This window comes from Rhagoletis pomonella, unplaced genomic scaffold (genome assembly GCF_013731165.1).
Source record: "Rhagoletis pomonella isolate Grant_MI unplaced genomic scaffold, Rhpom_1.0 Rhpom_scaffold_00003, whole genome shotgun sequence".
Classification (NCBI taxonomy): Eukaryota; Metazoa; Arthropoda; class Insecta; order Diptera; family Tephritidae; genus Rhagoletis; species Rhagoletis pomonella.
In genome coordinates, this window is record NW_023458557.1 from 65,094,349 (window position 1) to 65,113,391 (window position 19,043).

Here is a 19,043-nt window from a genome sequence, read left to right on the forward strand (position 1 = left end):
ATTTTTTTCCATAAAACAGTTTACAGACTATACTTTACCTAATGTCCGCCAAAATTTCTTCGTCTTTACCATCTTTAACTGAAAAATTACTGTTAAAAAGCCTGGTTTTGTTTTGCTTGAGTCGCTTGCGCAGCATCAACATTTACTTGCCTCTCCTGAGCCCTTAGGACTTTTTACTTGCCTACAATAGGTGTTTTCCGTATCTTATAAATTTTATATTTCTACTTCTGAATTTGGTCTTAGAGCCTACCACTATTGTGGCGGTTTTGAGAATCCATTGTGTTCTCCTAATAAGCATTTTCTGTGCACGTTAGTACTCTAGATAATTTACATTTTGAATTTTAATTTAAACCGACTTCTTAAAAAGGAGGAAGGTTGTCAATTCGTCGGAATATTTTTTTTGTTTATGTACATACATGTGTTACCGCACAACTTTGGATCACGTTAACCGATTTCTATAATTCTTTTTTTAAAGGAAAGGTGTTACCCATCTTAGCATTATATATGGAAAACTAACATTTGCATTCCTGTACAGCTTCATTGTCTATCACAGTGCTGGAGTGTAAGTAAAACATCCAGTTTCTTATTTAATATCTTGTGATTTAAAGCGCATTTCATTAGTGGTAGCTTAGTTTTTTCTTACATTTCAGCCGGTGAAACTTTTTTATTGTTTGCACTTTTTTGTTTTGAGTTTTTTCTTTTCTACTTCTTATTCATTCCATTCAATCACATTCATTTCGTACCACTTAGCAAACCTTTTAGCAACATTTGGGAAAATTTTATAAAGCAACCAATTATTTTGTTATTCTTCTCTTTCCATTTAAGCACATATGTACATACATACGTTCACTCATATTTTTTGGTAACGGTAAATAGCCGACTTATTGTTGTGTGTTCTCTATGCCAGGGATTCCCAAACTTTTTTCGCCACGGCACCCTTGTTGTGCTAAAAAAATTCCGCGGCACCCCTACTCTTCAAATGTCTATGAAAACAAGAAAACACAATGCAAACTTTATGCTCATTTAGCTCTAATGTGAGGACTGAAACTGTTTTGATGATTTCACTATTTCCTTTCAGTTTATTGGGAGCTTTGCCAATTTTACCCTGAAATCATTTGACGCTGAAAGCTTGCTGGTGTATTTATTTTTAAACGACTTCACAAAAAAGAGATTTATATTTTTTTTTATATACGCTACCGCACAACTTTGCACCACGTTCACCGATTACTATAACTCTTTTTTTAACGGAAATGTGTTACTTCACAGGTAATCCCATTCTAGTTTCGTTTAAATCCGATCATTGGATCATGAAGAGATTAACGATAATCTTAAATTTGTATATGGGAATTGAAGTCGGTTTTGTTTTTTGTTAAAAAATTACTTGTTTATGTAAGCATTTGTTTTCAAAATGCACTCCCACATAAAAACATAAAAGTAAAAGTCACTGGTATTTTTAATGCAATGTTGCCAACAGCAGTGTTTTCTACATACACTTGCATCCAGAACTCTCTTGGCTCCCTTCGTAGTATTTAATATTCAAAGTGCTGTCTTCACTGATGTCCAGTAGAATTTCAAAAGCTTAATTTGTCATCTCAGTAGGTTTACTTTTGGGGTCACATGAAAACGGGTTTGTTATCCTGCTGTAGATATCCTCAGAGTCAATGTTGGGAAAATATTCGACAATGGTTTTTTCTAAACCTTCCACGTTAACGCTGGTAATGCGCGTAACGCTAAGAAAATAACTTTTACAGCGAATTTTACGAATGGAATTTAAGTGAAAAATGATTTTAATTTTTTGAATTTTATATGGAAATTGACAGAAAATAAAAAATAATTTTCCATTTTAATTGCTGGTGAAACCGAATACAAGTTTTTTAGACCTCGTTATCACGTCTAGTCTTGACCATGTCATTAAATTTTTATCAAATAAGTTTTATATCTGATCATGATCTAATATTTTGTGCGTTTGATGTGTCGTTTAATTGTCCTGCTAATCCTGTTAGATTTATGTATCGTGATTTGAAGTCTGTAAACGTTAGTAATCTGTCTGCTGATCTGTCAAATATTAAGTGGGACGAATGTTGGTTTGTTGAGACGGTAGATGCGAAACTTGACTTTTTAAATAATACCTTGACTAAATTATTTGATGTCCATGTCCCTCTACGTACTGTTTGGGCTATGGAAAGCTCTTGTCCGTGGTACAGTAGCAAAGTCAGAACAGCTATATTAACTCGTAACAGGTTATACCCAAAATGGAAACGAACCAAGGCTGATTTGCTTGGTCACAATACAAAATTGCTCGGAACAATGCTGTTACAGTTATAAGACAAGCTAAGCGGTTATATTGTAGCTCCAAGTTGAACCCTTCACTACCTTCCAAAGATCTATGGCGCAATTTAAAACATCTTAATGTGCATGGAAAACTTAAGACTGAGTGCAATATCGATCCAAATGTACTTAATGTCTATTTTAGTAGTGCTAGTAAAAGCTGTGATAGTCCTGCAGTCAATAATTTAAATAGTTATTTTACACTAAAGGAAACGTTTCAATTTAACGGAGTGACTGAATTTGAAGTTATGAAATCCATTATGAGCATCAAATCTAATGCTGTTGGCGAGGATGGGATATCCCTGCAGTTTGTCAAACTTGTCCTGCCATTTATTCTAGGAACTCTCACAGATATCGTTAATCACTGCTTTACAACTTCGTGTTTTCCAACGGAATGGAAAAAAGCGGTTATTATTCCTGTCGCCAAAAAGAATATTGCCACAAAACCCAGTGATTATAGGCCAATAAGCATTTTGTCAGTATTTTCGAAAGTGTGCGAGTCTATGATGGCAGCGAAAATTTCCCACTTTGTCCAAGGCAAAAACCTTTTATCCCCATTGCAATCAGGATTTAAACCCAAGCATAGCTGTTCTACGGCTATGCTAAAAATACTTGACGACATAAGAATACATTTTGACAACGGTGACTTAACCCTTCTTTGCCTCCTTGATTTTTCTAAGGCATTTGACTTGGTAAATCACGACCTACTTTGTGCAAAGCTCAAATATTACTTTGGTTTTTCTGGAAGCTCTGTTAAACTTATGACTATCTACCTCGTGGGAAGAACCCAAAAAGTGAAGTGTAAAGATATCTCCTCCAATTTTTGTGTTGTTGATTCCGGTGTTCCGCAAGGATCCGTGCTTGGCCTCCTTTTGTTTAGTCTTTTTGTTAATGATGTATTCTATGTGTGTCAGTATGTCCATATGCTGACCACATTCAATTGTATTTGTCTAGCCGTGTTGGTCTTGTTGAGGATATGTGTTGTAAAATAAATAGTGATTTGTCTGCAATTTCGCAATGGGCGCGTGATAATTTTTCTTTGCTTAAATGCTGCAAAGTCATATGTGTTATCTGTTAGTAATAGTGAAGTATATGTAGAAGATATTCCAAAACTTTTTGTTGGTAATAGTGTCCTTGAATTTACTAAAAAAATTCGAAATTTAGGCTTCGTCGTTAATTCAAATATGAGCTGTTCTGACCGTATAAATAAAGCTGTGAGTAATGTGTATTCTGTTTTACGTAGATTGAGAATGTCAGCGTCATTTACGCCTTTGGAGACTCGAAGAAAGCTAGCTATTCAACTCAAAGTCCCACAAATAACGTACTCTGAGCTTGTATATAGAAAGCTTGATTCCATTTCGCATCACAAAATTGATGTTGCGTTTAATAATGTTACGCGTTATGTTTTTGGCCTCAAAAAATATGACCATATCTCCTTCTGGAGAAACAAAATTCTTGGATGCAGCATCTTTGAATATCTCGCAGTAAGAAACCGTATATATATGTACAAACTTATTGAATTCAAAACACCGAAATACCTTTACGAAAACTTAAAATTAACTAAGTCTTGCAGGCACACAAATCTTATAATCCCTAAATATTCCTATTTGTCTTCCTCGAGGCTGTTTTTCATCAATGCGGTGAGGCTTTGGAAATCTGTTCCTGATAGTGTTAGGTCTGCGATGGATAGGGGCAACTACGGGAGGATTAGTTCTATGAGATAAATGTGATTGCAATTCAGATTCTCTCTCCTCTCTCCTTATTTTTTTCTTTCTCTTTTATACTTAATTGTTGTGTAATTACTATTATTTGATGTTAAGTTTTAATATCAAATTAAAGAATGATTTTTTGTACTTAAATTTAAATTTATTGTTATCTCTTATTTGTTTTATGTTAGGGTTAAGATTCTAATTTTGTAAATTAATGCGCGCTGATGTATTATAAAAGACTGAACAGTCTTAAAAATACCACCAAATTTCTTAGTTAGTTAAAATAAATAAATTAGCAGAATTAGCAGAAACCGGCTGTCATCAATTTTCTTAGCGTTAACTTCGAAGTTATATACGTTTTTCTGATTTACTTTGTTTATTTATGAGGTTTTACTGCAAATTGCTAAAAATTGGGGCTTTCGATTTCTGCTCGCACATTCTCGAGTATTTCGATACCCGGGAAATCGAGTAATGGAGTTCTCGACACCATCTCGGGTATCGCCATTCTCACGAGCAATTTCGAGTAGTTATCGAGACGTTCGTATGTATGTATGTAAGACCGTATCGAACGTATTAAAAACAAAATTTACATATGTGTAAATGTTAAATATTTTATTGTCAAAAAAAAACGTTTGAAGAATTTAATTCGATGTATGTATATGCTGTGTATGTATGTATGTGTATTATTTTCGTTTGATGGCTGCAGCAAAGAAAGTGAGTAAAAGGAACAAATGGAGAGGAACAGTGGAATCTGGTATTTGTAAAGCTCCTCGATAAGGTTGGACAATACAGACCTCACTGGAAAGGAACATGGACATGGTGATATTCTGGAGAGCGACGAGTATTGCGCTTGAAAGAAATTCAACAGTTAAGCCAAAGAACGCAAGTCTATAAGAGGAGACAACACGTCCCACTACGTCGGTGCTTTCGTCAAGTTGCAAACTATAAAATTCACAAGTTTTCAAAATTTTTATAAGTTCGTTCTCGACTGCCTCTAAAATCGTGTTGCTTCGCTCTTTCACAGTGTGATTGTGATGTTCCAAAAAATAAGTAGCCTATACACCTGCGCGAAGCTGCTGCGCTTGTTACGAGAACAGCCCTGCCAGAAAGATATCCGAGAATTAATCCGAAAACGGGAAGAAAAGTGGATGAAACGCGGATTAGGTCTACAAAATTACCGAAAATGGTTGCGAAAAGGATACGTTTTCGGCCATTTTTCTATAAGTTTTCTGATTCAATTTTGCGTTGACAAAACGTACTGGGGAACTGCGCTTAAGAGCGAAATACACCTCACAAGCGGCTTGACAAAGCAAGCGAAATATCCTTTTGCTACAAGCCATTTGTGTTGTTTATGGGGTTTGACGAGCCGCTGAAGGTAATTTTAATAAAAATCAAAATTTTTTAATTTTCTGGCCGCCAAGTTGAAGTTTGATCAAACCGTTGCCTTGTGTATAGAAAGTTTAAAGAATTTTCCCGCACCACTACATAGTATACTATAGCCACTAGAGGCACCTCAGGCATACGCTCGCGGCACCCACTTTGGGAAAGCCTGCTCTATGCCTGGTTTTATTCGTTCCTTAAGCTGAGATCACACGATTTGTACATTTGTACAGATTTGTCCATTTTCACCGTTAGAGAGTGGTGTTGTTTGGAAAGTTATTGTTGACCTGAACTCATTCTCCATACGAATTTCTGGACAACACCACTCTGTGATCCCTGTTTTATTGGCCTTGTTTGCCTACATAGCACTATGATCCAAACGACTGTTTTTCTGGCCTAAAATAACCACGGATACATAAGTTTTATTGATTTTCCGTTTTTGATTATTCCATTGATATTTGTTAGTTTAGTTTTCTTTTCATTTTAGACTTTATTGTTTTAAAACTAGAAATATATATGTTTAATTTTTTTTTTTTATCTTTTATTTACTTTTGCTTTATATTCATTTTGTTATTTTTTAATTTAATTTTGTTTTATTTTTTAGCTTTCTTGTTTTAAGAAGAAAAATAAATGTAAAAAAATATATTTTCTTAATTTATTTTAAATAAAAAAAATTATTGCTAAAAGGCGAACAGCCCAGCAAAAACTTTTGATTTTTTAGGAAGGACTTATTTTTGTGTCAAGGGAGTAACGCAATACAACTCGCCTCAAGAAAATTTTCGCTTTGATTGCTGATTGTTTACTACATTTTTGCTATTTACAAAAACACAGCTATCTTTCCTTTGATTCATTGTATATCTAAAATATAAAAGAAGAAAACATGTATGCTAATATATGCAAAAATTAGTTTTGTGCAGGAAAAACTGGAATTGAGACCATTGTGCATAGATGGTCTTAAAACTTACTGACATTTCGCTTTGACATCTTAATTGCTTTCAGAAAGTGCTCTAAAAAGGTAATTTAAATGCGATTTCAGTTCTTTCTGTTTTGTATGAAATTATAATTATCGTTTTATTGAACTGTTTCTGTTTATGTTGCTTTTAATATAACTTTTTTCGTTCAATTCATTGTTGCATCATTGATGTTGTAAATTTTGGCATTGTTAAAAAGTATCTTGAAACTTTTTAAATATTAATGACCAAACTGAACTTTGTAATTCTAGAGTAATATTTGCATCTAGTAAAGTCTTCGCCTCGAACTGAGTTGAATTTGAGAAAAGTTAGACAGAAATTTAATCTTTCGTTGCCAAGTTTAATTTATATGTAAATTAGACACTGCGCTGATTGTTTTTTTTTAGTTTAAATTATTTTATGAATTCGATAAATGCCACCGACCACGCTGAGATATGGCTTAGTCTGGCTAAGTAAAGAGAAGGAAACTAAATACATACATGCTAAATTTTTTATACGGTTTGCTTAGATATGTACATACATTTTTAAGTTTTTCAACGTTAGTAAAGCAAATCTAAATCAAGTTTACCATAAGATATGCATATTTTACTATAAATAATGGAATAAATATTACTAGTAATAATCCTCGAAAATCGGGGTGCTCTGTGGTCTAAAAAATCTACATATTTGCTTGTTCTAAAAACCGCATGCATTGCTTTTGGTTGTTCACTTTAACTTGGTATTTGGAAAGATCGTACTCTACTCAATACGCCATGCGTTAAGCAATCCTCTTGCTAGCGGCTGACCTTGATACTTATTTACTGTTTTTACGAACGCTAAATAATTTTGAATTTGCGACGTTTAAATACAAAAGCAAGCAGGTGTTGATTCGCTGGGCTGTTAATTTATATGGGATAGTGTAATTCGAATCACATGTTTAAAGTCCATTAACAAAGCCTTTATATGTACATATTTGTATTGCGGCATCCAAACAATTACATTGTGATTCTTTAACTATTAGGCGAGACCATTAACTAACCCTCCCTATGTACATATTTTGGTGGTGGATTAGCATCACAACTGCTCTAACTTTTAGTATCAAGTCGAGAGGTGCAACTCCCCTACTTCTACTTGCTCCGTGTGGATATTCAGAAACGACAGTAGATATCGACGCCATATCTACTCCGGACAACATATTAACCATTTCTTTATTAACTATTGTACAGTGCTTATTTTGTGGACGTGAAATGGATCGATCCTTCACGTGGTTTTGATTAATTACACCAGGCTGAGGTTCAAATACCCAGTCGGCTAAATCTCGCAAAATAATCTCGTGTGGCACTAATCTTAAACTGAAATAACCAGATTCTCTGAAACGCATATTTATCGAGAGTTTAAAATACTTTACCGTTCCCTCAGTTCGCCCGCCAGGAGTTTTTTTAGTTTTCCAGCATTTTAATACTATACAAAATTGAAAATAAAGAAATGAAATTGTTCAAAATTGGTGAAAATGAGAATGCGTGTGTGAGATTCAGATTTACATTTTAAAATTGCTCAATCTAAAATTTTAAAAATCTTTCCGCGCAAATATGTATGTACATCGAATGATTCTTAAATCTGAAATGTTTGGCGAAGTTTCAGATCCAGAACCTTAATTCGAAAGTACGATTATATATATACATATGTAGATACATATATAGATTTATAATACAAATAGAACCATATCTCAGAAAAAAAATCAAAATAAACCATGTAAGATTTATATGGGTATCTGTACCAGTGTTGCCAAATCGAGGGATTTCGCCCATAATTTGGGATTTTCGCACCATAAAAGGGCGTGTGGGATTTTGCGTCTCATTATGGGATTTTTAGCTAAATACAATTTTAAGTATCTATTGTTTTTTTTTTTTTTATTTGCTGTTAATTCCAACGTGACGGGTCGGACATTTAAACTTGTATTTCCTCAAACTTTAAGTAATTTCTTTTTAACTCTTAATTCAGCATTTCAAACTGTTAACATCTTAATTCAAATATCAGTTTAAAACGAAACTAATAAAGTAGAAAACTTAACTATATGATTTACACAGAAAATTTTTCAATTTCCCCAAGAGTGACGGCTGAGACAACGACGACACCCACTTCTCTGAGTGAATGGATTCGTTTCCCATTTTAGACAAACTTTATATTTTAAAAATATTTCTTGCATAGCGGCTTTCTCGAATGTAGTCATTACACTAAATTTGTTGGGGCTATAAAACTGCATACCCAAAAATGTTTTAAAGGTTTACACCCAAATTCATAAAAAATAAAGAACATTTTAACTTTATAAATTGAAAGTTTTGTATGAAAATGTCACTCTGTAAAGCGCTTTAAACCTATTTTATTTTTTATGAATAAGGCCATTAGATTAAAAAATACTGAAATTTTTACGAAAATTTGTTTAGTTTTCCTAAATTTTGTATAAAGTGTGTGTGCGGACGGTATTTTTATAGAAAAATACCAAAAAAAAAAAAATTATCTCGACAAACCTTACGAATATTAAAAAAAAAATCAACACGTGGTCATTTGTTTCAGTCACTGCATATACTCTTTATATATATTGTTCTTAAAAACTTTGAATATTTAATATTCATAAATGGGATTTTCGAATTTGAAAATGGGATAAACAGGGCGTTTTTCAAAGGATAATGGGATTTTCGTACTTTTGGAGTTGGCAACACTGTTCCGCTGTATCGCTGCCTACATGCACACGAACGTAGCAATGCTTTGAAACAAAATCGGAAACGGAAGCGAATAAATGGAACCATTTTTCATTCTCTTATGTCCCGCTGAGACGCTGCTTATCGAAATGAACGTAGCAATGCTTTGCTCAGCGTAAACATTTTAAAATCTTTGGACGCAAATATTTCGAAAATGGTTCAATGAATCTTAAATCTGAAAAGTTTCAGATCTCGCACTTTAATTTGATGTATAATTTGTATCTGTACGACTTGTAGATTGCTGGGAATAAGCGCCTTGTTTCAGAATAATATATAGATTGATTGGCGCTCGCACATATATTAGTGTTTGGCCGAGCTTCTCCTCCGATTTGTGGCGTGCGCCTTTATGTTGTCACACAAAGCGGAGGGACCTACAGTTTTACGCCGACTCCGAATGGCGATTGCATTTTTATGAGAAGCTGTTTTTCATGGCAGAAATACACTCGGCGGTTTGCCATTGCCTGCCGATGGACGACCGCAGTTAAGAAAAAAAACCTTTTTTTCTATATTTTTTTCGATGTTGCTTTGACCAGGGCTTGAAGTAAGGCGCAGCGGTATACAATGTTCAAAAAGTTAGTGAATCTGGCTACATCGGCCACATTTTTTCCAACATATAAAATTGATAAGTTATCTGCCCCATTACACGTGATGGTTCCCGTCACTACATTTTTATAGAAGCTATTACAAGTCTTTACCAGAGTTTATTAAACTTTGCGAATGGTTTTGATAAAAATATTCAAGCGAAAACTGTTGTATAGAGCTGCGATAAATGCATTTACATTTGTGTATCTAAGATGAACGAAGTTGTAAAAACCAGAGAACCTGTATTGAAATTCTCTAGGATGGAATGGAAAAAAAAATTAGCAAGAATTAAAAAGAAAACAGAACATGGTACTTAAGATGAACTTTTGCATATTTTAAGTAAATAAATGTCAGGTTTTTTTGCAGTAAATATCATTTGCGATGATAATACGGAGTAAAGATTTACTGAGTAAGATAGGTACACGAATATTTGTTTACTTATTCCATAAAAATAACAAATTTTTTGAGTTTTCAATTCCTTAATTAATAGTTCTGTTGCTTGTACTCGAATATCTTGGTTCCACTAAATTTATATCAATATTCCAACCTTCTCGTGAGTGATGCCAAATTAAGCCCGACCTCTTAAATATACAAAGAAATTCCAGCACTTTGCACTGAGCAGCATTCGTTTCAGAAAGCTTGTGTGCTACATATGAGCTTATGTACACACATGCGTACAAAGCCTCCATATGAGCAATTGTGAGTGACTGCATTTATCAGGATATGTTGTAAGTACGCTTGTGGCAGTTTCAAAGAAATTGCATCATTTCTCTTGCAACAAATGTGATACGCTGCAATGCTTTGGCTTACATCTTCCTCTGTACATAAGTAACTATATGTAATGTATATATGGGTGTGTGTAGCCATGTATCTATGTACATTTGTATGTATGGCATGTATTAAATTTACGATGATTTTAAGATGCAGCATAAGAACATAGCAGTTGAGACAACCCAAAGAAAATCAGGAATGTAGTGAAAGATACGCGTACTTGTTTATTTATTATTTATTCCACAGATATTGCGAGGGAACTTAAAATATTAGAGTGCGTTAAAAGGGTATACGAACGCACTCAGTAGCTGACTACCAATCTAGCTTTTGCATCGGCCGCGGCGTTGCAAGAAACTGACAGTGGCAGCATTAAAAGCAAAAACAAACACGGCTGCTGAGGCATATCTTTTGATTAATTGTGAAACTTCTTTTTATGTAGTATTTTTGTTGTTTTTTGTTTTTGTAAATTCCTAAACGTCAACTTGGCATGTTGGCAGCCTGATACAGCAGGCTTACAAAGCTAACATTGTAGCATACTTGCAGGCAAGCGGAAGTGGACAAGAGCACGGTGAGTAATCATATTTGTTTACATTATACACTTCCGCAAAGAAGTTAACAAATGATGTTGCTCGTGACTGCAGTATAAAACATACAAACAGACATGCATCTGCAACAAAAAACGGTAAGTACATGTATATATGAATGTTTGCAAACGAACCCAGCAGAGAAATAATTATGATTGCTCTAGCACTACCTAGAATGATTTTCCGAAACTGCATACCGCTGCGTAGCAAACGTGAATAATGCAACAGTTCGAAATTCATTGAGTTTGCCAGACTCAAATATTTAGTTGATAAAAAAAATCGTACGAATTTCCGTCAGCCATTCCTACCTAGTGCACGCAACACTTCGGAACCTTTTTCTTCTGTTTGGTTGTAAAGCCAGATATTCCATTTCAACCTCATTAATTCATTCATATGTCCACTTATGTATGCTTCACTTCATTTTTGTAGAGTACGTATCGATAGATAACGTCAAAGTCAGTCCGACCATGTGAAGAATATGTAGGAAGGTAGAAGTTTTGATGTTTGATGTTTGATAAAACCTGTACTTAAAGGACTGGTCTGTCCTATAACTAAAAAAACAAAACTGAGACAAATCATGATCAAAAAACTCAATTGACATGCACCTTTGTGTACTACCAAGTGCAAGTTAGCGTCATCCCAATTCACGACTTGATTGAACTAAACTTCTTAAGTGTTAATTTAACGGCACTTCAAAGTATGCTCGGCCTAGTCTGATGCATCCTCCGAACAATGCTTCCGGAGTTTTTTTGCGGACTATACATGACTTACAATCATGCAGAGGTGGTAAAAATTATAACTAAATATTAGCCACAGTGCCTTTCCACTATTTTTACTTGAATAAATACTTTTTTTTTTTAAATACAGGCAAACATCTCCGCTCTCACTGAGTTATTTATGAAGCTCCGAACTGGATATTCGCAGCGTATATTCCATCGATCGAAGCCGGAAGTCGGTAATAGAACCAAAAGAAAGAGCATCACCGTCTTGGTAATTCATAATTTCCCATTTTCCAATAAAAATATTTTCACTCACTTCAGAAGGTCAAAACGAGTTAAAGTTTGAATGGCGCGTATTCATAGTCCAGCAACTAAGTCGAAACTAACAAAGTTGCAACTTAAATTTAAGTACCAACTTAAAATTTACTTCTATTCATAGTCGCATTTCAGACTTCTACTAAGTAGTTTCGACTTAGTTTAGCAAAACGAGTGTGAAAATATATCGATTTTTCTTTACGATATTTTGGAAAAATTACATTTTTATTAAATAATGTCAAGTTTGATCATCCGTTTATGTAATTTTTATTTTAATTGCATGATTATGCAAAAGAATAAAGTATCATCTGCCTAGAGATAGAGCATCCGCGATTTAGTAGGTACAACTTATTCGGCTTTCAAAAAACATATTCCACCATTTTAGAGGGGTTGGACCGTTGGTCTAGGACATCCTGTATAGGCAGTTCTTTTTGTTGTATGCAAAAATGGCTTTTAATTTTGTCTTGTGTCGATTTGCTAGTGCCTTTCAAAAATTGTGCTTCAAGGGCTTTTATTCGCTCACCCAGTGAGCCTTTTACATCCTAGAAAGCGATGTTTAGTGGGTCTATCGCGGCATAACCTTTTGAATCTACATCCAAATCTCTTTCAAGCTATCCGCTGCTAGCTTTGAATAGCTCCGGTGATAATTCGCATATATTGTGCATATTCTTCCACAAAAAGTTCGTATTTATATGGAAGAAAGTGTAAAATGCTGTCAACAAAAAAAATATTAAAAATCAATGCTACTTTTTAGCCGCCAAAAACTTGCACTAATTTTACTAAAATTTTAGAGTCCTATTAACTGCATACACTCAAAATTAAGAAAATTCTGATTAAAAATCTCGAAATTTAGATATAAATTTTGGATTTTTTCTAAATTCTGTATAAAGTTTGAAAGTGTAATTTATATAATTTTTGGTAAAGCATAAACCATATTTTTATAAAAAAAATATCAAAGAACTATAGCTTAAAAAACATTTTAAATATTAAATACGAAACATTATTAAATATTAAATATTTCCATATAACAAATTTGGTTAGGAGCTCAATGAGAGAATTGAGCACTATACCCGTTCATACCAACAGAGTACTTCGTCATTGTACATACTCTCGCTTTGTGTGCCGTGCGTAAAAGAGTATTAGTGGATATGAGTGAATATTCTGCTATGACAAGTACCACTAATACTACATATTTCTTATGTTATTCAACCAATTACTTAAAAACACGAATAATTGCAGTTCCCTGCTTGGTATTGAACAGCTCAGAAAACTTCAGCCCAATTCGAACCGACGGCATTAACCCTTCATCAGGCGCAATATGGTGACTATTAATTTCGGGCGCAATGTGCTTAACTGGGAATACCGGAACTGCATATAAGGATGTAAAAATCCATTTATTTGACACAAATTTAGCAGCTACTACAAAGATCTTAAAATAAAGTTAAAAAATCAAAAGGTAAAACATACAACGTAAAATAGTTTAGAAAAAATGCAAACATTGCATAAAGATTCAACTCTGTATATAATAGCTACTTTTAGATGAATAATAATATTTAAAAAAATAATTCTAAAAATAATTAATTTAATACATTTGACGAGTTTTGGCGCAATGAGCTTCTCAGATCAAATTCTGCATTACTTCTCGTTCTGGGAGTCAGGCAAAAACTGATTGGCTTCAAAAGAGGCAGCTACTGAGCGCCAGCAAAGTTAGCGGTACAAAAGGGCACGGCGAAGTAAATAAAATGTGCTGGCTGTGCCTCACAGATCAGTTGCGTCCGATCAAGGGTTAACAGTATTAGTTACGTGGATATACCGAATTCAGACAACGAGGTGTGAATGCAGCAAATTTCGGTGCTATCGAAGGTGTCTTTTAAAAGATGCTCCGTTTCAATCCTGTTCCCGAGGGCACTATTCAAGATTTGGGGTGTGGTGATTACGGTGTACTTACCAGGCTAAGGCCACAGTGATAAAGCCGAGTCAGCTCGTTGACGACGGTCTTAAGCCTTTCGGTAAGACCGTAAATGCGAAGCTTAACAGGCTGACCGCGCGCTAGTTGGTGCATTTAACAGGATCGCCCATTTTGTAAATTCGGCAGAGCTCCGCTAAAGTGTAGTCCTCAGGCATGTGTTCATGCAACCAGATTCTTCGTAACAGTTGATGCATGCACCTTATCAAATACTCCCCGCACAATGGGCCTTGAGCGAAAAAAAATTACATTTGTGATAATAAGATTTACTAATTATTTATATTTATTATTTTACAAGATTTGGCAGAAAATAAAATTTCAAGTTTCAAAACTGAACCAATAAAACTACGGGAACAAAAAAATTTAAAAATCAACATTTGTTTAAAGAGATAGAACTCTGAAATGAATATCATTCTTACAGAATATTTAATGTTTATCATAGAAAGCAAATGTCATGTTATTTAAGATGCCATTATATTATTTGATTGTCCGCCTAGTATGACTAAATATCACTGGATCACAAATTGTTGTTCTTTCGAGGTATGGACTTGCAATTGTCCGTTATTCAGCTATAAAAACTTGTTTCCACTTAATCGCGTATATCCTACGAACTAATTTAACATAAAATACGGTAAATCGAAGAATGAAAACGAGTAAGTTTTAAGCAAAAAAACAAAACCGACAATCGATGGCATCTAAAAAGTTTAAGAGTATCTTTAATTTCTTCAAATTAGTATGGGCCCACTGGTGGTCCGTAAAAAACGAGTTATATACATTGGTTAAAGAATTGATAACATCTTCCTTTTTTTGAATTCGATTAAAAATTCAAACTTTAACAAGGGAAAATAAGAAAATAACGATTTTTTTGGTAAATTTTTTTATTTTGTTTGAAAGCCTGTTCCTTTACATGAAGCTACCAATGACGAAAATCGCTGGGTAAATAAGAAAGGAGTGAGTGGTCAAATGAAAACGCACAAGGATTTTCAGTATGAAATATGAACAGAAAAGAGTGTTACTCAGGTGTACATGGCGTATGAGCACAAAATACAAAAAATCTTATTTTTTGTAACAGAACAAAAGCCAAAAATTTATACAAAATCTATTATTTTTTTAATTTTTTCTTGTTAAAGTTTGAATTTTTTTAAGTTTTCATGAAAAAAAGCAAAAATTCTGGAATGATTAATTAATTTCTCAGATACTATGCGACCTAACGAAAAGTGATGTATACATACGGTGACCATTCGTACCGATTTTGGCGGGACAGTACTGATTTTGAGTAAATTGTCCCGCTGAATATTTTTTAAAAGTCGGGACGCATAAGTGTCACGATTTTTCATATTCGTACCGATTATGTCCCGATTTGCAGTGTTTTCTTTATTAATTTAAAAAGAGTCTCCCTATACTCTGACCCAAAAACAATTTTTCTTACAAACGTGGCAGCACATTCGTTATCACAAATCTATGATCTTTGGTTATGTAACAGTCGTGTCAAACTGGTACTCTCCCTATATTGCAGTCTGTCACTCTTGGGTGATTTTTTTTAAGGTTTTTTTTCATGAAATGGACTTTAACTAGTGAAATTATAAAAAAATAATACTAATTCCCTTAAAAAATTCATGGATATGAAAAATATTAGCTGTAGATACAGTTGAAAAATATAAATAGGGAAGAGAAATTTTAGCATTCTTTGGCTATTACCCTTTCGATTAAATATTAAAGGTTTATTATTTTTTATGAATGTATAGCTCGTAATTTAACAAAAAGACCATGCAATTCAATATTAAAACGATGTACAAAATTAGCGAATTTCGACAAAGTTTCATAAAAATGTTGAGTTTTTTAATTCGATTTCTTCCAAAAATTTCGAGTTACAGTTTTGTAGGCCATTCAATTCAAAGTTGAAATTTTAAGTCCTGTTGATTTTTAGTAATTTTTTTTTTGTGGAAGGTGGTTCTCATTTTCTCCATACAAAAAATTTTCAAACATACATACTTTGTATGGAAGAAAACGCACAAAAAATTGCCAAAAATTAACGGTAAGTCCAAACTACCTCAAACTTGCACTTTGAATTGGATGGGTATACTCAAGCTATTCTAAAAAATCTGTTTAAAATGTTCAAAATTTGTATCAGCCTTTGTTAAGATTCAAAATATTGAAATTTTTATTTACATGATTTTTTAGATAGCACTCAATATTTTCATAAAAAATTATACAAAAATGTTAAACAAAGAAACAAAATGTTCAAGTTTGTTTCCCTTTGTTTTGCTTAAAATAAAACTGTAAAAGATATTATGTCTTTTTACTCTATACAAAAAATGTATATTCGAATTCGATGCATTACAAATGTCTAGATTTTTGTCCACAGAAATCTGGTCACCGTATGTATACCCTGTTTATGGAGAATTTCTTTAGCTTTAATTTTTTGTATTAGGATTGTTCAATACATGATTAAGGGGAACCACTTTTTTTAAAGCTCAATAACGGTCAATTGAAAATATCCCGAAAACTTAGCCATATGAAAAAAAAATAATTCTAAATAACGACATTATATGTACACAATTTCGAAGACAAATATTAAGTTGTGAGATTTTTATGTTCGGCTTGTATTGGAGGTATGCGTTAAAATAACTCAGTTTCGAACGAAAAATGATACTGAGGATAGCATAACGCCGAAACCGGTTTGTCTCCAAACCAAATTTGAGGAAGGATGACGATAAATCGTTCCACAATACTCTAATTTCATCTATTTTCCATCGGGTGGGTGCTCGGGCTCATCTTATCCACTTTTTTTTAGTGCTGTTACTATAAGAAATGGTGGAAAGGGTTTGCGTCATAATTGAAGTATGTTCTGACACCGGCCACCAGGTCGTCGTGGTTATTTTAATGCCCTAGACTTGAAACCTTCCGTAAATTGCCAAATTTTCGAGTAAGATTTTCGAACCTTTTCCTGCCGGCCACCAGTTGCAACTCTTCGCAGTCACGTGTTTCTACGTCTCTAGTTTTAGTACGGAAACACGTGCCGCTTCACTCTTCTAGGCAGCAGCTTCGGGACATTCCTCATCGTACCAACCATTGTATTTCTGGTCACTCCCTGGTGACTTGCGGAACCACCCCTCTTATTGTTAGTGGGTATACAAAAATTTATATTTGGGTAGTCCTAGATTCGTTAGAAGTTTGACAATTCAACAAAGAGTGATTTTCTTGCAGATAACTTATAGATATGTATGTGTATTTACACTTATATGCAAATGAAGCCACGCTCGCTGTATGCAACCCTCCACATGTTTCAGTGCCTGTTAACGCTCACGGTCTCTTACGTTTTGCCTAACCACCCATTAGCGCCCCGGATACTCCTCTGTGCTTATCCCTTCTCTTCTCCGCTGCTATTCCCTTGTGCCTCCTCAGTGCTTAATGACGCGCCACACGTTTCGTGCATACATTTTCTACTACCTGTTTCATACGTTTTCCGCGTTGAAATATTGCTCAGTATTTCTTTAGTATGCGCTTTTGAAGGCAAAGTAAGCGGCGCTCGAGGCAACTCCGGCTGCCAGCTCCGGTGTTGGCAGTGATTGGAATGTTGTCAGCTGATGCCAACGCTTCTGTCCTAGCAACACAAATAACAACACAAATAAATGGAAATAAGAAAAACGCAACAAGAAAGATGTAACAGTACAAAGAAAAATCTATGCAACGGCATACCGGCAACTCTAGACGCTCTCACTCTCTCTTCGGGCAAATTAGCGTTTTGAGGTTCTTTGCTTTGCTTCCTCTTCTCGCTGATTGCACGGCTACTTTTCAAAGCGACGCATTTATACCCCTCAATCGTAATTCCCATATCAGTTTTTTTTTTTGCCAAAGGCACGTATAATGCAGAGCGTTTTGTCAGTTAATTTTTTTTTTACTTAAATTTGTTACTAATCGAGATCAGGTATTTTATAGTGAAGCGAACCAGTGGCGGACACGGGGGGAGGGCCGGGGGGTCGGCGATTGGGGCGATCGCCTTCCCCCCAGAGCTCGAAAAAGCGGTATCAATTTGGAAGGTGAGTATAAAGTGTGGTTGGAACGATGTACAAATAAGGAAAGCGAAAGGCCATTCCCAAAATTAGCAGCAGAAGTACTTGGTAAATGTGACGAATATGCTTTTTCATTGATTAGCAAACTTCTCCGCATTCTGGTCACATTTCCAGCTAGTAACGCTACTTCCGAAAGAAGTTTTTCAACCCATCGCCGGTTAAAAACATGGTTGCGTAGTACCATGAATGAAGAAAGACTGATAGGTCCAGCACTTTTACAGGTACACTTAAATATTGAAATTGACACTGAAAGGATCATATTTAGAAAGATTCGCAAAAGGAAAGCGCAAAATTGAATTTCCAATTTAAATTATTACAATACAAATTCTGAATATGTTGTCGAGTTACTTAATTGCATCCTTCATTTTACCAACATTGTAAGCAAGAACTTTTATCTTGTTGCAGCCGAGATACGCCCTCGGCTCTGTGCAGCAAAAAATGTACGCCCAAATATGCAAGGAAAGTTTAATGTCGAAAAGCTGCAATCACAACAGACAGCCAGCGCTTTCGCTACTCGACTCTCACACCTGCTCTTAGAGAGCACTCTTCAACCAAGCGACACATGCTAGCAGTGGAACCACAATTCCCGCTCATTAAGTACCGCCGCCGAAGAAGAAGTCGGATTTCAGCGAGCCCGAAAGAACAACTGGTACGATGAGGAATGTCAGGAAGCAGCAGAGAAAAAAGATGCCGCCTACAGGGCCACGCTGAAATCGGGAGCAACGCGCGCTATGTGGGTCCGTTAAAGGGAACTGAAGAGAGAAGCGAGACGTTCACCAGTAATAGAAACTAACACTTAAAAGATTAAGGTCGGAAAAGATCTTTCATATCGTTTCCTTAATATAGGAAGGCCCTATCTGACATTTTTGTTTCTTCAAACATAGTTTGAGTATTTAGCTAGAAGCCA